The following is a 20,031-nucleotide window of genomic DNA, read 5'->3' on the forward strand; positions in this document are numbered from 1 at the left end:
CAAGAATATACTTGAAATAATACAGTTGGAAGCGAGGGCTTGGTGAGACATGGTGGAGGAGAAGCAGCAGCCCAGGAGACACCTGAGAATTGTGGAAGACAGGGCAGCTCTGTCCAGCGGAACAGATAGGACTGTTCTGTGTCTGCTCCGTCCGGTGTGGGGGCTGCCTGCTACTCGTAGTCCTTGAGCACTTGAGGCGAGTGTCCCTCGAGGAACTGCACTGTAAATGTCTTAAATTTAAAAATGTAACTAGTCACAGAATCTCCCCAGTGGTCCAGTAGCTATGACACTCAGAATGCAGTGGGCCTGGGGGTGATCCCTGGTCAAGGAACTGGATCCCACGTGCTGCAGCTAAGGTCCAGCGCAGCAAAAAGTTTTTTTTTTTTTTTTAATTTGTAGTCACATGTAGCCAGTGGACAGCACAGCTCTTAGCTCCCAACACAAATGTCCTGCAAAGCATTGACAGCATTTCAGCAAGATTGACAGTGCTCACATGAGCAGTAGTAGTAATGGCGGGCCATTCATCCGAATTGCATCTCCAGAGTTTTGAAGGCTAAATGTGTATATCACTCTCTGTGCATCACTGAGTCCAGCTTTTGTGTATGGTACAAATTCTGGTTTTTAAAACCTGTCTCTTTACTACTAATGCTCATGGACAAAATTATAAAGGCTGTTTTAAGGTAACATTTGGAAATAGTGAAAAGTTGAATACTTCATCTTGTGTTGAAAACCTCTTTCCTAATTCTGCATTTTAAGTAGGCTGAAAACTTGTATGTTGAATTTAAAAAGCAAAACTCCCAAGATTTATTACCTTTAAAGGCTTCTGATATTTATATTTAATAATTCTACTAATAAATGTGGTTCAGGCACTGGATACTCCTGGATTCAAACTGAAGTCCGTTTAAATTCAGACCAACCTCTTATCTCCCAAGCCATATCAACACCAGCCCGTGACCACACGTGTCCTAAATATATTCTGCTTGTTAATAGGGAACTTAACAGTGCTCCATGTTGAAAGGCATGTTGAAGTTACAAGACATGTAAGAAGCAATACTTACAACCAACCTAGATAGCATATTCAAAAGCAGAGACATTACTTTGCCAACAAAGGTCTGTTTAGTCAAGGCTATGGTTTTTCCAGTGGTCATGTATGGATGTGAGAGTTGGACTGTGAAGAAAGCTGAGCACCGAAGAATTGATGCTTTTGAACTGTGGTGTTGGAGAAGACTCTTGAGAGTCCCTTGGACTGCAAGGAGATCCAACCAGTCCATTCTGAAGGAGATCAGTCCTGGGATTTCTTTGGAAGGACTGATGCTAAAGCTGAAACTCCAGTACTTTGGCCACCTCATGCGAAGAGTTGACTCATTTGAAAAGACCCTGATGCTGGGAAAGATTGAGGGCGGGAGGAGAAGAGATGACAGAGGATGAGATGGTTGGATGGCATCACCGACTTGATGGACATGGGTTAGGGTGGACTCTGGGAGTTGGTAATGGACAGGGAGGCCTGGCGTGCTGCGGTTCATGGGGTCACAAAGAGTCGGCCATGACTGAGCGACTGAACTGAACTGAACTGAAGAAGCAATAAAAGCAGTGCTTTCTAAACTTAATGATAGAAGAATTTAAAAACATGAAAGATTACATAAAAATTTTTAATTGTGCAAAATCACTAAAAAGGTAATTGAGAGACATAGAGAAGACAAGAAGAAGGTGAAGATGTTTATAAACAGCTTTAAAAATAAAATTTAAAATATTGGGACCCCAATTTCAGAAAGGACATAGACACAAGTTACATTCAATTACCAAGTTAATGGGGAAATGTACACCATAGTTAGTTTTCAAGAGTGATTAAGTGAGGTGACATTTTTCTCATTTAAAAGGTACAGAATGAGTTTGGAAGTTTACCTTCCTCTGATGGCATGGGGAGGGAGGAGGGTTCAGGATGGGGATCACATGTATACCTGTGGCGGATTCATTTTGATATTTGGCAAAACTAATACAATTATGTAAAGTTAAAAAAAAAAAAAAAAGTACAGAAGAATACCCTTTGTTTACACATAGGGACACACTTCTTTGTGTTGGGTGCTGCTTTATACACATGAGGGTACAGAAACAGGATAGAACACCTACTCTTAGAGTCTGCAAGCCTCAGTGAGACAAATAAAAAGAAAGCATATTTCCCACAAAGACCACAAAATCATCCCCAAGCCCCTCCTCCCACCTCTGTGCTGTTTTTGTCCAGGACTTTAGATTGACTCTGTTTTTAATTACCCTCAACACACACGCAAATACACGATGTTTACAGTCAATGCAGAGACTTGTCCACATTTTTAACAATTTACTTGCTCATCACTGCCGCTCTGCATCCCTCCTTCCTCCTGGGTTAGTTTTCATTTTCACAGAGGTGTTCCTTTGGTAGTTCTTTGAATAAGAGAATGAGAGTAAATGTTCTCGGCCTTTCTTTAGCCAAGTATGTCCACCCTCATTTTGAGTAGTAGTTGTAGAATTCCATGTTCTACATAGACATTAACTTTCCAGGGTCCTTTGAGGATGCTATTTGTTGCCTGTAAGATTTCTGACAGTCTTAATGTTCCTTTGTAAATAATCTGTTGTTTCTGACTGCTTTTATGATTTCCTTCTTGTTTTTTTGTGTTTTACAATTTCACTTCAAGATGTCGAGGAATGGATTCAGTCTTACATTCTTTGAGAATTTGCTGCTGCTGTCTATGGCTTCATGCCCTCTATAATTTGGGACAGTTCTTTGTCATTGCCACTTTTAACTGCAGCTTATTTCCCATGCTCCTTCCTCTCTCCCCTTTTTTAAAATTTGTTTTGGCCACACCATGTGGCTTGTGGGATCTTAGCTCCCTGACCAGGGGCGCCGGACTGTCAGAGAATTCCCCACTGAGGTTTTTGTGTGTGTTTTTTTTTTTTTTTTTTTTTAAACAGCTTTATTGAAGTAAAATTGACATGCACATTTAAGGTTTACAAATTAATTTATTAATTATTATATTCTTTAGTATAGCCACGGACTGTGAAGGCATCACAAGAATTAGGTGTGGAACATTCCATCATTTCAAGAGAAACTTACACCATTAATAGTCACTTCCTCTTCTCCTCCCCCATTTCCATCCTGCTCAGTCCTGCTAACTGAATTCTTACTTCAGTGACTGTACTCTCTACTTCATAATTTTCAACTTGATGTTTTCCAAATCACCACGTTCTTTTTTCGACACTGTCGTATTCTTTCATCATAGTTCTACTGCTTCTTTCATAACTTCAGTTCAGTTCAGTCACTCAGTTGTGTCCAACTCCTTGCGACCCCATGCGTCACAGCACGCCAGGCCTCCCTGTCCATCACCAACTCCTGGAGTTCACCCAAACTCATGTCCATTGAGTCGGTGATGCCATCCAGCCATCTCATCCTCTTTTGTCCCCTTCTCCTCCTGCCCCCAATCCCTCCCAGCATCAGGGTCTATTCAAATGAGTCAGCTCTTCACATGAGATGGCCAAAGTATTGGAGTTTCAGCCTCAGCATCAGTCCTTCCAATGAACACCCAGGACTCATCTCCTTTAGAAAGGACCGGTTGGATCCCCTTGCAGTCCAAGGGACTCTCAAGAGTCTTCACCAACACCACAGTTCAAAAACATCGATTCTTTGGCGCTAAGCTTTCTTCACAGTCCAACTCTCACATCCATACATGACCACTGGAAAAACCATAGCCTTGACTAGATGGACCTTTTTTGGCAAAGTAATATCTCTGCTTTTGAATATGCTATCTAGGTTGGTCATAACTTTCCTTCCAAGGAGTAAAGTGAAAGTGAAGTAGCTCAGTCGTGTCTGATTCTTTGCAACCCTGTGGACTGTAGCCCACCAGGCTCCTCCGTCCATGGGATTCTCCAGGCAAGAATACTGGAGTGGGTTGCCATTCCCTTCTCCAGGGAATCTTCCCGACCCAGGGATTGAACCCAGGTCTCCCACATTGCAGGCAGACGCTTTAACCTCTGACCCACCAGGGAAGCCCTCCAAGGAGTAAGCGTCTTTTAATTTCATGGCTGCAATCACCATCTGCAGTGATTTTGGAGCCCAAAAAATAAAGTCTGACACTTTCCACTGTTTCCCTATCTAGTTCCCATGAAGTAATGGAACCAGATGCCATGATCTTCGTTTTCTGAATGTTGAGCTTTAAGCCAGCTCTTTCACTCTCCTCTTTCACTTTCATCAAGAGGCTTTTGAGTTCCTCTTCGCTTTCTGCCATAAGGGTGGTGGCATCTGCATATCTGAGGTTATTGATATTTCTCCCGGCAAGCTTGATTCCAGCTTGTGCTTCTTCCAGCCCAGGGTTTCTCATGATATACTTACTCTGCATATAAGTTAAATAAGCAGGGTGACAATATGCAGCCTTGATGTACTCCTTTTCCTATTTGGAACCAGTCTGTTGTTCCATGTCCAGTTCTAACTATTGCTTCCTGACCTGCATACAGGTTTCTCAAGAGGAAGGTCAGGTGGACTGGTATTCCCATCTCTTTCAGAATTTTCCACAGTTTATTGTGATCCACACAGTCAAAGGCTTTGGCATAGTCAATAAAGCAGAAATAGATGTTTTTCTGGAACTCTCTTGCTTATTCGATGATCCAGCAGATGTTGGCAATTTGGCGTTTAATTTCTACTCTCTCTCAGACTGGTTATCTCTAGTTCTAGTTCTCTATTTGTTAATTTTGCCCTTTAGAGAGGAAATGTGTTGAGTTTATTGACATGTTTTTACAGAGGGGTCTGCAGGTCTCCTAGGCTTCTGGTATCAATGGCCTTGGAATATTTCTTAAAATAACTTCTCAGCATAGCGATTCCTACAACATAGAATGTGTAGCATAAATTTGAATTCAAACCCACACGTGGCACAAGTTTCAGGTTTTGAGTTCTTGGAGGAGACATTTTTTTAACCTGAAGCCTTGAATGAGGGACAAGCGTCGTTGTTCACCTGGTTATTTTGGAAGAGCCCACATTTCAATCACAAGCTGGAATCAAGATTGCTGGGAGAAATATCAACAACCTCAGATATGCAGATACCACTCTAATGGCAGGAAATGAAGAACTAAAGAGTCTCTTGATGAAGGTGAAAGAAGAGAGTGAAAAAACTGGCTTGAAACTCAACATTCAATAAACTAAGATCATGGCATCCAGTCTCTTCACTTCATGGCAGATAGAAGGGGAAAAATGGAAGCAGTGACAGATTTTATTTTTTCTTGGACTCCAAAATCATTGTGGATGGTGACTGCAGCCACAAAATTAAAAGATGCTCCTTGGAGGAAAAGCTATGACAAACCTAGAACGTATATTAAAAAGCAGAGAAATCACTTTACTGACAAAGTCCATGTAGTCAAACCTATGGTCTTTCCAGTAGTCAGGTATGGATGTGAGAGTTGGACCATAAAGAAGGCTGAGTGCCTAAGAACTGATGCTTTCAAATTGTAGTTCTGGAGAAGATTCTTGAGAGTCTCTTGGACTGCAAGGAGATCAAACCAGTCAATCTTAAAGGCAATAAACCCTGATTATTCAGTGGAAGGACTGATACTGAAGCTGAAGCTCCAGTACTTTGGCCACCTGGACTCATTGGAAAAGACCCTGATGCTAGTAAAGATTGAAGGCAAAAGGAGAAGGGGTTGGCAGAGGATGAGATGTTTAGATAGCATCACCGATTCAGTGGACAAGAATTTGAGCAAACTCTGGGAGATAATGGAGGACAAAGGAGTCTGGCATGCTGCAGTCCATGGGGTCAGACATGACTTAGCGACTGAAAAACAACAGATTTCACTCATGAGACAGACCTTCTGGTTCCTGGCATTATGCAGGGGACTCAGGAGAAAGATGATGTGGGAGATGGTAGAGCTGAATGATTGTCAGCGATAGGAGATGGAGGGCAAGCTGCAGTTTCACTCATGCCTGTCATTGACAGCACAAGTTCTGTTTCCTTACTGGATTCAATTCTATCTACCCCAATGAAAGAACAATATGGTGATATCTGGGTAGTAACTCTTTTTTCTCATCATAGAAGACATGGTAGCACTGAATTGCATTATGGACGGCTCCTGCCATTTACCTTCATTTACCACTCTACATTCAGGTCCTGTGCCTCAAAACCAGAAAAGCCTTGGATTCCTGTTCAAGATGGTGGGGTAGGAGGAAACACTCCTCTCCTCCTGCTAGAGCACCAAAGTCACAGCTAGCTGTTGAAAAAACACAGGAGGATGCTGGAACCCACCAGAAAGATACCTCACTTCCAAAGACAAAGAAGAAGCTGCCGCAAGAGGGTAGGAGGGGTGCAATCATGATAAAATCAAATCCCATACCCACTGTGTGACCCACAAACTGGGGAACAATAATACTAAAGAAGTTCTCCCACTGTTAAGAAGGTTCTGAGCCCCACATCAGTCTTCCCAGCCTGGAAATCTGACAGAGGGACTGGGAATCCCCAGGGAATCTGTGAAGGCCAGTGGGATTTGATTATAGCACTTCCACAGGACTGAGGGAAAGAGAGACTACAGTCTTGGAGGACACAAACAAAATCTTGTGCAAACCAAGAGCCAGAGGAAAGGAGCAGTGACCCCACAGGAGACTGAACCAAACCACCTGCTAGTGTTGGAGGGCCTCCTGTGGAGGCGTGCATTGGCAGGGGCTCACCACAGGGCCCTGGCTCTGAAGTTCCCCCTTGGTGTAAGCCCTTTTGGACGTCACCGTTAACCCTACCATAGTGCCCATAGACCCCAAGACTGGGTTACCTCACGCCAAACAACTAACAGGGAGGGAACACAACCCCACCCATCAACAGATGATTGGATTAAAGCTTTACTGAGCAAGGCCCTGCCCATCAGAGCAAGACCCAGTTTTTCACATTGCCAGTCCCCTGAATCAGGAAGCTTACACAAGAGTCTTAGCCTCCTCCATCAGAGGGCAGATGGAAGAAGCAAAAAGAAGCACAATCCTGCAGCAGCTAGGAAAACCACATTACAGTTAATCAGGATGAAAAATGTTAATCAGGGTGAAAAAGCAGATGAAGGGACAAGATAAAACCCCAGAAAGACAACTAGATGAAGTGGAGATAGGCAACCTTCCAGGAAAAGAATTCAGGATAATGATAGTGAAGATGATCCAGGATCTTATGAAAAGAATGGAGAAGATGCAAGAAATGTTTACCAAAGACCTACAAGAACTAAAGAACAAACAGAGATGAATAATACACTAGAAGCAACCCAGAGCAGAATAACTAAGGCAGAAAAATGGAAAATAAATGACCTGGAGGATAGAATGGTGGAAATCACTGCCACAGAACATAGAAAAAATCATTTTTTTAAAAAAAAATGAAGACAGCCTAACAGATCTCTGGGACAACATTAAATGCACCAATATTCCCATCATAGGAGGTCCCAGAAGAAGAAGAAGGAAAGGACTTGAGAAAATATTTAAAGAGATAATAACTGAAAACTTCCCTAACATGGGAAAGGAAGTAGTCAACCTAGTCCAGGATGCAAAGAGAGTCCCAAGCAGTATAAACCCAAGGAGGAACACACAAGACACATAATAATCAAACAGACAAAAATTAAAGACAGAGATAAAACATTAAAAGCAACAAGGGAAAGATGACAAATAACATACAAGAGAACTCTCAGTAGAACTCTTGCTTGACCTCCCAAATTGTGTATAGTTATTTCATATTGTTAAGTTAATCATGTTCCCATTATGGCATTCAATTGTAATTATCTTTTTTTTTTTTTTTTTGTCTAGCTATTGATTGTGGAAACTGGTAAACATTTTCTACTATTAAAAAAACTAACAATGCCTTGTCAAAAAAAGAAAACCCCCTTGACATTGCTGGTTTCTCAACAGAAACTCTACAAGCCAGAAGGGAATGGCATGATATATTTAAAGTGATGAAAGGGAAAAACCTACAACAAACAATACTCTACCCAGCAAGACTCTCCTTCAGATTTGATGGAGAAATCAAAAGCTTTCCAGACAAGCAAAAGCTAAGAGAATTTAGCACCACCAAACCAGCTTTACAACAAATGCCAAAGGAACTTCTCTAATCAGGAAACACAAGAGAAGGAAAAGGCCTCCTGAAAATAAACCCCAAACAATTTAAAAAATGGTAATAGGATCATGCTGCTGCTGCTGCTAAGTCGCTTCAGTCGTGTCCAATTCTGTGCGACCCCATACACAGCAGCCCATCAGGCTTCCCCGTCCCTGGGGTTCTCCAGGCAAGAACACTGGAGTGGGTTGCCATTTCCTTCTCCAATGCATGAAAGTGAGAAGTGAAAGTGAAGTTGCTCAGTCGTGTCTGACTCTTAGCGACCCCATGGACTGCAGCCTACCAGGCTCCTCCGTCCATGGGTTTGCCAGGCAAGAGTACTGGAGTGGGGTGCCATAATCATACATATCAATAATTACCTTAAATGTGAATGGATTAAATGCACCAACCAAAAGACATAGCTTGGTGGGGCAAATGAAAACATGTGCGTATATGCATTTCCACTTACCATGTCACTCTGCTTGACCTCCCAAACTGTATAGTTATTTCATCTTGTTAAGTTAATCATGTTCCCATTATGGCATTCAACTGTAATTATCTTTTATTTTTTTGTCTGGCTATTGATTGTGAAAACTGGTAAACATCTTCTACTATTAAAAAAAAACTAACAATGCCTTGTTGCCGGGAGCCAGCACGGGAGATCCCACCCATGACAAGGTCATGTGGAAGAGCCATGACGAGCAAGGCGGATCATGACTCGAGGGACCCCTGGATCTGCTCGAGCATCTACCCCCAAACCAGAATCTGTCTGTGTTACTATTTTGTGCCTTTCACCAACTCTTCTGACATTAACAGGGGGCTATCCCCAACTACGGAGAAGGCAATGGCACCCCACTCCAGTACTCTTGCCTGGAAAATCCCATGGATGGAGGAGCCGGGAAGGCTGGAGTCCATGGGGTCGCTGAGGGTTGGACACGACTGAGCGACTTCCTTTTCACTTTCCTGCATTGGAGAAGGAAATGGCAACCCACTCCAGTGATCTTATCTGGGGAATCCCAGGGACGGGGGAGCCTGGTGGACTGCCGTCTATGGGGTCGCACAGAGTCGGACGTGACTGAAGCGACTTAGCAGCACCAGCAGCAGCATCCCCGACCACCTTTCTCAGAAAAAGTCAACTTAGGGCTTTAGTTAATAAGTCTCCTGGGCGTGATAGGAGTGTTTCAATTCAAATCCCTCTGATGGCTTTCTAACTTGCCTGACAGGTTTATCCAGACTCTTGCAGCTATGCATGTGATCGTTCACAGCCTTCCAACCGTGAGAGACACGGGAAGCCTAAAACATTCTAAAAATATAGAGCCTTTTAGAGTTAAAAACTATTAGAGTGGTGCTGGTGTAAGATTTCATTGTTGAGCCAATGCTTGCTACCAGGTTCCCATATCCCTTATCCATTGTGCACCTGGGAGTGCATTAGTTAACGTAGTTGGAATATAAGAAAAACAAGCAGCAGCCTTGGAATTAACCACATCAGACCTTTGAGCTAATTGGTTCTTTCTTTGTTGTGACCCACTGCACCTTTGCTCCGTGAGAATGTAACTCTGTTTAGCACTTTCTGAGGTTGACATAGATTAGAAATATAAAGAAAAAACACTTCAAGGGAAAATAAGTTTTCTGGTTGAGCAGCCTTTATCAAAAAAGGGTCATAAAATGTCCATAGGACTCCAAGGCCAGAAGATAATGTACACAACATTGTTTATGGGAAAGGTATGCAGAAAAAGTCCTGGTTTTGATAAAGACAAAACAGATGTAATGTTTGGGCTGACTCTGCATGACTTTGCATCTTTCATTTCCTTCTATGCACAAGTCAAGGTATAAAAGTTTCTTTTGAAAATAAAGTTATGGGCCTCGCTCACCAAAGCTTGGTCTCCCCGTGTCATTCCTTCTTTCCTTTTCTTTCTTTCTCTCTCTGTTCTTCTTTCAGGATGACTCCTTGGAGCACAGGGGCTCTCTGAGTTCACTTTTTTGCCTGGGTTTCTAAGACCCAGTTGGGAAGGCGCCTTGCTTCTTCACCAGGGAGGGGACGTCCTGCATCCTAACCCCACCGAGAGGGCGCCTGTGGCCTCCGTGAACAGAGCAAGTTCCGTGCCAGGAGCTTTATTTGTTTTCTGTGTAAACCAAGGAAGATCAAGCCTCTTTCTCTTCCCTTTTACTTTCCTTATCGCCGACGCCGTCATCCCGAGCGTACCCCTGGATCCTGCTGGGGATGGACCCCAGCACCTTGTCAAAAAAAGAAAACCCCCTTGCCATTTCCTGCATCATGAATCTCTTTAGTTCTTCAGTTACTTCTCCTTTGTCCTTACTCTGGGCCTCCAATTCCATCAGGTTGTCAAGGCATGTTCACGTATTTGAAAGTCATAACTTGAAGGTTCATATGTAGGGGATTTACTGTATAGCAAATATCTTGGGTGCTCCCAGAAGTGAAGGTGAGTGGCATAAGTAGTCATGGGCTCAGAGGGAAAGAAAGTCAGCACTAGAGATGGGCTTTAGTGGTAGAGAGACGGAATTGAGTCCAGTAGGGAACTCTGTGGGACTTCCCCGGTGGCTCAGCAGTAAAGAATCTGCCTGCCGTGCAGGAGCCACAGAAGACCTGGGTTCGATCCCTGGGTTGGGAAGTTCCCCTGGAGGAGGACATGGCAACCCACTCCAGTAATCTTGCCTGGAGAATCCCATGGACAGAGGAGTCTTGTGGGTTACAGTGCATAGGGTTGCAAAGAGTTGGACACAATTGAAGTGATTTAGCATGCACACATGCAGCAAACTCTGCAGCTATAGTGGGCAGACACCAGCACTTAAAGGCTTCTAATGAGGACACAGAGGCCCGACTGGTGAAGTCCCTTGCCAAGGCCACACAGGTAGCTCCAGGGAGCAGTGTGAAGGCCAGGGAGACAACAGTCTCAATTACTATGGTCCTTTCTGAATGGACCCTGTTCTCTAAGGAAGCTGGCATTCCTCCAGGTCCTTCTTTCAGTTATGCAGTGATGTTTGTGGATAATAGGGTCCAGAAGAGCGTGCTGCTGGATCTCAACAAGGAAATCATGGATGAACTGGGTGTGACTGTGGTGGGCGACACCATCGCTATCCTCTAGCACGCCAAGGTGGTACACTGCTAGGATGTGTGCAAAGTTGCCACCAAGTTGATGCCCTGTAGCCCCAATCCCCTCCCAGGTGAAATTCACTGAGGCACCTGTAGGAATTCTTTTCCATTATAGGTTATTATGAGATATTGAGTATAGCTCCCTGTGCTATACGGTAGATCCCTGTTGGTTGTCCACTCCGTGTATGGTGGTGTGTCTGTTTTAATCCCAAGCTCCTAGTTTACTGGGCCCCCTTTCCCCTTTGGTGGCCAGGGGTTTGTTTTCTATGTTTGTGGATACGTTTTTGTTTTGTGAATGGATTCATTTGTTATCCTTTTTTTTTGGATTCCACATACAAGTGAAATCATGTTTGTCTTTGGCTTGCTTCACTTAATGTGATGATCTCTAGGTCCATCCATGTTGCTGAAAACACAGAGTCTTATTTCTCAAAAAACAAAACAAGTATCTTAAGTACAGAAAAAGCTCTCTATCCAGAGCTGATTCTCACTTTTTCTAGTAGTGAAATTGGCAGAGTATGTTATGGTCACTTATTTGTGGACTATACTCATCTGTTAAACAGGTGAGTTTTTCAGGAGCTAAATGGTTTGGAATCAAAATATTTTTGATTTTGCCGGACCTTGAGGGCATCATGCTGAGTGAAACAAGTCAGACAGAGAAGGACAAATACCACATGATCTCAGTTATACGTGGAATCTAAAAAACCAAGCTCACAGAAACAGAACAGATGTGTGATTGCCAGAGGTAGGGGGTCAGGAGCGGGGGAAATGGGTGAAGTTGAGCAAAAGGCACAAGCTTCCAGTTATAAGTCCTGGGGGTATAATGTACAGCATGATGACTGGAGTTAAAAATATTGTATTATATATTTGAAAGTTGCTATTAGAGGGGCTTCCCTGGTGGCTCAGATGGCAGAGAATCTGCCTGCAAATGCAGGAGACCCGGTTCAATCCCCAGGTTGGATCTTCCCGGCATGGCAACCCACTCCAGTGTTCTTGCCTGGAGAATCCCATGGACAGAGGAGCCTGGCAGGCTACATAGGGTCCACTGGGTGGCAAAGAGTCAGACGTGACTGAAGTGACTTACCACATACACAAGAGAGGAGACCTTAAAAGTCCTCTTCACTGGAAAAAAAAATTGTAACTATGTGAGGTGATGGATGTTAATTAAACTTATTGTGGTGGTCATTTTGTTATATTATGTTATACATCATCAGTTCAGTTCAGTTAAGTCACTCAGTTGTGTCCAACTCTTTGTGACCCCATGGACTGCAGCACACCAGGCCTCCCTGTCCATCACCAACTTCGGGACCTTACTCAAACTCATGTCCATTGAGTTGGTGATGCCATAAACTAATACAAAATTTCGTGTCAATTATATCTCAATAAAACTAGAGAAATACATGAAACTTACTTTTTTTTTTTTTTTTACTTAAAGTAAAAATTAGATGCTTGAGTAAACAGACACAAAAGAGGTGACCATTTATGCTTCCCTTCCTTACGGAGCATTTAAGAACTGAACTTGCCTCCTTACTCAGGTCAGTGTACTTTAGCGTGGACAGAGGTCTGCCAAACGCCCTCCTCTTCTCTGTGTGGACAGGCGAACTCAGAGTGTGCAGGCCTGCTAACCCCTGGACAGACTGTGTCAACCAACTTTGGCTACACTCAGGGCTCCTGAAAACTCCCTAGCAGGGTCCCAGTACCGCCTGGAGCCGGTCTGACACACAGTCCCTTTTTACTGCAAACTCACAGCTGGGGAAACCACGCAGTTGGCATTTCAGTATCACGTGAAGGAGCTCACAGTTGGATATGCCTCTGTGAAGTAGAAAAACCGTTATCAATGTATCCTTCTTGGTGGGAAAAAATGAGCTAGTTTTAATAATAATAATAGCTTGCTTTTCTATATAAGACAAGATACAGAGGTCTCTGCCTTTACCAGAGGCAGTTCTTGGTAAAAAATGTTCTTTTCAGCAGCTAGTCAGAACTCACATTCTCCAATAACTTACTCCTGTCAGTTATGAATTTTCAATAAGCAGGTGCTTTTCAAAACATTTAATGATCTAGAAGCTAGGCTGATGACCTGGATGTTGTCAGGCAGTAACTCTGTAATTGCCAGATCATAGTGAGGTCCTGGGGAGATAGGCATGCTCAAGGTCACTTATGGAAATATTTCAGTATTTTAGTAACTAGTATGGTCCCGGGGTTATCTCAGCTGAATCTCTCCTTTCTATGTCTCTCTCACACACACCTACCCATGGATGTCTTGTAACTCCCAGGTTTATTTGCATTTGAAACAGAGAAGGGGCGAAGGCAGACTGCCCTTGAGCCCAGGTGTTTGTGGCTAGATGCTAAGTGTTTTATATATCTTATCGAAACTTCAGCACAACCCTTGGGGAATTTTTAAAAACACTCCAGGGCATGCCCTTATACTTTAATGCTCACTAATGCTCTTAGTCAAGTGGGCCTTAGAAAGCATCACTACGAACAAAGCTAGTGGAGGTGATGGAATTCCAGTTGAGCTCTTTCAAATCCTGAAAGATGATGCTGTGAAAGTGCTGCACTCAATATGCCAGCAAATTTGGAAAACTCAGCAGTGGCCACAGGACTGGAAAAGGTCAGTTTTCATTCCAATCCCAAAGAAAGGCAATGCCAAAGAATGCTCAAACTACCACACAATTGCACTCATCTCACATGCTAGTAAAGAAATGCTCAAACATTCTCCAAGACAGGCTTCAGCAATATGTGAACCATGAACTTACTGATGTTCAAGCTGGTTTTAGAAAAGGCAGAGGAACCAGAGATCAAATTGCCAACATCCGCTGGATCATCGAAAAAGCAAGAGAGTTCCAGAAAAACATCTATTTCTGCTTTATTGACTATGCCAAAGCCTTTGACTGTGTGGATCACAAAAAACTGTGGAAAATTCTGAAAGAGATGGGAATACCAGGCCACCTGATCTGCCTCTTGAGAAACCTGTATGCAGGTCAGGAAGCAACAGTTAGAACTGGAAATGGAACAACAGACTGGTTCCAAATAGGAAAAGGAGTACATCAAGGCTGTATATTGTCACCCTGCTTATTTAACTTCTATGCAGAGTACATCATGAGAAACGCTGGACTGGAAGAAGCACAAGCTGGAATCAAGATTGCTGGGAGAAATATCAATAACCTCAGATATGCAGATGCCACCACCCTTATGGCAGAAAGTGAAGAGGAACTCAAAAGCCTCTTGATGAAAGTGAAAGTGGAGAGTGAAAAAGTTGGCTTAAAGCTCAACATTCAGAAAACAAAGATCATGGCATCTGGTCCCATCACTTCATGGGAAATAGATGCGGAAACAGTGGAAACAATGAGAGTCTTTCTTTTTCTGGGCTCCAAAATCACTGCAGATGGTGACTGCAGCCATGAAATTAAAAGACACTTACTCCTTGGAAGGAAAGTTATGACCAACCTAGATAGCATATTCAAAAGCAGAGACATTACTTTGCCAACAAAGGTTCATCTAGTCAAGGTTATGGTTTTTCCTGTGGTCGTGTATGGATGTGAGAGTTGGACTGTGAAGAAGGCTGAGGGCCAAAGAATTGATGCTTTTGAACTGTGGTGTTGGAGAAGACTCTTGAGAGTCCCTTGGACTGCAAGGAGATCCAACCAGTCCATTCTGAAGGAGATCAGCCCTGGGTGTTCTTTGGAAGGAATGATGCTAAAGCTGAAACTCCAGTACTTTGGCCACCTCATGCGAAGAGTTGACTCATTGGAAAAGACTCTGATGCTGGGAGGGATTGGGGGCAGGAGGAGAAGGGGATGACAGAGGATGAGATGGTTGGATGGCATCACTGACTCGATGGACATGAGTCTGAGTGAACTCCGGGAGTTGGTGATGGACAAGGAGGCCTGGCGTGCTGCGATTCATGGAGTCACAAAGAGTCGGACATGACTGAGCGACTCAACTGAACTGAATGCTCCTATAGCCTTCTCCATATCTGATCATTCATTCATTCAACATATTTTATTGAGCACCCACCAAATAGACTTGGATTCAAAAAGGCAAGCTAGATGAGAAGGTTCCAGTGCTCCTGGAGTCTACGTTCTAGTGGGGAGAAAGGAACAAGAAAAGCAATGAAGCAGATTAGCCTGAGAAGAGTGCCAGATTAGATATGGTGCTTGGGGCTGGCCTCTTTAAAGAGTTGCAATTTGAGCTGCCAAGATAATGAAATCTAGCGGGGGGGGAGAAAGAGTTCCAGATAAGGAGAGAGGATGCAAAGTGGAAAGGCATGGGGTGGGGACAGGGGTGTGGGCGCCGAGAAAACAGACTGGCGCTTCAACAACTGGGGCAAAACCAGCAGGAACTGAGGTGGCAGCAAGGGGTCTGGATTTTATACTCTGTGCATTGGGAAGCCATTTGGAGGCTTCAAGTAAGGGGGACACAAGCTCTGGTTTGTGTCTGAAACAGGTCATTCTGGCTGCAGTGTAGACAATGGATTGGAGTTGGGTGGAAGAAGAAACTAAGATGGAAAAGGAGAGAAGGGAGAACAGTTAGGAGGCAACCACAATAGTCCAAGCAAACACGGCCTGGACTAGAGCAGAGGTCAACGCGCTTTCTGTAGAGGAGCAGAGAATAATTCAGTCATTGTGGGTTACATATGATCATCACCCCAGATTCTTTGTCTTTTTTCTTAATCCTTTAAAAAGGTAAAGCTCTTCTCAACTAGATACAGGCACACTCTGCCTGTATCTGGACTAGAATGACAGCAGTGGAGAGGAAATGTGGTCAGGTTTACAATTTGTTTTGAACATTCCATGAGAGCATTTCATTTCACCAAAGAAGAAACTGAAACTCAGAAAAATCAATATTATGCAAGCAGTAAATCACAAAGATAAGATGTAAATTCCAGAAGCTATTTGAATCCAGGACTATGTGACCCAGGGGATTTCTGGTGATAGAAAATATTCATGACACAAATGGTATGAGGCTTGTGTATGTCCAAAGGGCAAACCCTGGGCTGGGGATTGAATTTGCCAAGTGCTCCTTAAATTCTCTAACAGGCATTAGAGGAAAAAACAGAGGCAGTGCAGGCCAACATCAGTTCACCATGTGGCAGAACCAGGACTCTGACCCAGGCCTGTTGACCTGGGGTCCAGTGTTCTTGCTTTATAAGCCAAACCTGGAGTTGTGTATACAGTATTCTAAATGCAAATTTTTATTTTCTCTAAACATCAGAACTGGGTATTCAAAGACATTATATGCATTGTCTTCTTTGTTCTTTAATTCAGGCACATAGTTTGTTCCGTTTCTGATTTGTTGTTGTGGTTGCTGTGTTGAAAAGCCTTGCTTTCTTGGCCTCTCAGAAAAATATTGGGATTTCCCTGGCAGTCTAGTGATTAAGATTCCACGCTCCCAATGCAGGGGGCATGAATTCGATTCCTGGCCAGGAAACTAAGATCCCATGTGCCATACAACATTATCTAGAACTCTGCATTATCTAGAGGGATCTCTAGAAATAACCTAATTTAATCCAGTGGGAGGTGATATATGGAGCTGTGTTTAGATGTTTAAAAAACACAAGTATGGCAATTGCAGCATTAGTTGTACTAGCAAAAGATTAAAAGTAACGCAAGTGCCATCAGTGGTTCCAGTGGTCATGTATAGATGTGAGAGTCAGACTGTGAAGAAAGCTGAGCGCCGAAGAATTAATGCTTTTGAACTGTGGTGTTGGAGAAGACTCTTGAGGGTCCCTTGGACTGCAAGGAGATCCAACCAGTCCATTCAAAAAGAGATCAGCCCTGGGTGTTCTTTGGAAGGAATGATGCTATAGCTGAAACTCCAGTACTTTGGCCACCTCATGCAAAGAGTTGACTCATTGGAAAAGACTCTGATGCTGGGAGGGATTGGGGGCAGGAGGAGAAGGGGACGACAGAGGATGAGATGGCTGGATGGCATCACCGACTCGATGCACATGAGTTTGGGTGAACTCCAGGAGTTGGTGATGGACAGGGAGGCCTGGTGTGCTGTGATTCATGGGGTCGCAAAGAGTCAGACACGACTAAGTAACTGAACTGAACTAAGACTGAGAAAAGTGCCAAGACATGTTGCCACAAAAGGAGCAAGATAAGAAACGTTGTATCACATCCTTCTCCGTAGGAAAAAATAATGTCTATATACTATTTCCATATATTATATAATACACAGGATGGAAGGGGACAGAGTACAGCCTTTAAAAGAAGGACATAGATGATACAACAAACACTGGTTAGAACCAACTAGAGGGTACTTCCCTGGTGGTCCAGTGATTGAGAATCTGACTTGCGATGCAGGGGCCACCGGTTTGACCCCCGGTTGGGGAACTGAGATCCCACATGCTGCAGAGCAAGGAAGCCTGCACGCCACAACTAGAGAGCCCACATGCTGCAACCACAGAAGGCGTGCGCTGCAGCTGCAGAGTGTGCTCCATAAAGAAATATCCCACATGACACAGCAAAGTTCCTTCGTGCCACAACTAAGACCTGATGCAGCCAAAAGAAAAAAATTAAAAACAAAAAAACAACTAGGCCCAACATGGTGGAAGACTTGACTTCCAGTAGACATGGAGCCTCATTATGTGCTCATTGTAATACATCAGCTAAACGACACACCTGCAGAGCTCCCCCATGAGCTCTGAGGTCCTGAAAGGCCAAAGGTGGGTGGTGGCACAATTCCTGGAAATCCTCGACCCTTCCCCCAAATAACTGGAATAATCATCCCACTTGTTAGTCTATGATATTACCCAGCCCGTAATTCTAACCACCCCAGATTTCGGGACTGCTCTTGCCATAGGAGGTGGACCACACTCTGGGGAGTGTTCTTCTCCCAGGGCCTCTCACCTGGGTCTGAGATGGCCCACACTCTGACTATGGCACGTATATCTCCCTAAAGAAACCTGCTACCCCACTTAGTTCTCAGGACAAAGCCCTCTTGACTCTGCTTGTATCCTTCACAAGGGTTCTATATTAACATCTACTTATCACTTTGTCTCTTGCTAAATGCCTCTGGTGCTTAGATGTAAAGAATCCGAGCTTCTTGAGATCAGGTGGGCTGTTTCAGCTGGGAGATTGTGGGTTTAAGTCCAGTCTGAAGTGTGACTGGGCTCAGAACTGCAGTCTGAGGTGTGCAGTTTCATCTTTGAAGGACACATAAGAAACTGGTAAGAGTGGCTGCCTTCAGAGAGGCGACTGAATGGGAAAGCAGTTCTCTTTTCCTCCTTTTTCCCTCTTGTAACTTGGATGTTGTGCCATTTGAATGTATTACCTATTCCCCCCAATTTATAAGGAGCAATTGTTCAATATTTCCTTAAAGAATGTTTCAAATGCACACAAAAATAGAATAGCTTTATGAGCTCTCATTTACCTGTCACATAGCCCATTCCTGTCATCTAGCTCTTCCTTCCCTCCCATCCATTTTATAAACTGAGCCTTTACAGAAACAGAAATGCAGCTGTACAAGCAATGCAAAGCCTGCTGCTGTTCAGTCGCTCAGTCATGCCCGACTTCCTGTGACCGCACAGACTGCAACACGCTGCTTCCTCTGTCCTCCACTGTCTCCTGAGTTTGCTTAAATTCATGTCTATACAGTTGGTGCTGCCATCTAACTGTCTCATCCTCTGCCTTCCCCTGCTCCTTTTGCCTTCAATATTTCCCAGTATCAGGGTCTTTTCCAATGAGTTGGCTCTTCGCATCATGTGGCCATAGTATTGGAGTTTCAGCTTCAGCATCAGTCCTTCCAATGAACACCCAGGACTGATCTCCTTTAGGATGGACTGGCTGGATCTCCTTGCAGTCCAAGGGACTCTCAAGAGTCTTCTCCAACACCACAGTTCAAAAGCATGAATTCTTTGGCACTCAGCTTTCTTTATGGTCCAGCTCTTACATCCTTCCGAAGAGTGTCTTTTAATTTCATGGTTGCAGTCACGGTCTGTAGTGATTCAAATCCTATCTATCCTTTTTTCCCCTCTACCTATCCTTTTAATAAATCTCCAAACCTCCACTGTGAAGAAATGAAAGTGTGAGTCGCTCAGTTGTGTCTGACTCTTTGAGACTCCATGAACTGTAGACCACCAGGCTCCTCTGTCCTCAAAAGTCGGACCTGACTTAGCACCTAACCAATAACAGCAAGCGTGTGTGTATATATATATAACTTTTTTGTGGGGCTATTTGTCTTGATAGTGTTAACTACAAATTGGCACTTGCCAAGGGCATTTGTCATCTGCCTCTGTGGAGACTGAACCCTGTACTGCGGCAGCTGTTGACCTTCGACAAGCCCTGAGGGAAGTTGAGTGTGGAGAATGAGGCACTCTGTGCTCCAAGGAAACTGGTGGAATAAGTCTTTAAATAGATATTTTTTAGGAACTGATTTCATGATCTCAATCTTTGCATCTCCTCATATCCAAAAAGCACTAAATCCCTTCATGGTGACACCAGCTCCTTGTGACTAGCAGAAAACCTTTTGTAAAACAAGTGCTTGGTTACACTGAACTCCCCCTTCACCAACATCATATAGGTTGACCTTCCCCACTGCCTCTTTGGAGCAGTTTCTCAGGGCTATCTGAGGGGCTATCTCCCAGGCTGCAGTCCTCATTTTGCCCCAAATAAAACTTAACTCACACTCTCACGTTGTGCCCCTTTTTTTAGTTGACAGCAGTTTCATGCTTCCTTTCTCCTTCTTTCAGATTTACTCACGATTGTTATTATTTTGTAATTTTTATCATTGTGCTATTTTGGAATTCATACATTTTACCATTTTTCTCACTGAAGTGGCTTCTCCGACTGCAGACCACAGGCTCTGAGCATGTGGGCCTCCGGTAGTTACGGCTCATGGGCTCTAGAGCACTGGCTC

Source organism: Bos indicus x Bos taurus, chromosome 2, assembly GCF_003369695.1.
Source record: "Bos indicus x Bos taurus breed Angus x Brahman F1 hybrid chromosome 2, Bos_hybrid_MaternalHap_v2.0, whole genome shotgun sequence".
NCBI classification, from domain to species: domain Eukaryota; kingdom Metazoa; phylum Chordata; class Mammalia; order Artiodactyla; family Bovidae; genus Bos; species Bos indicus x Bos taurus.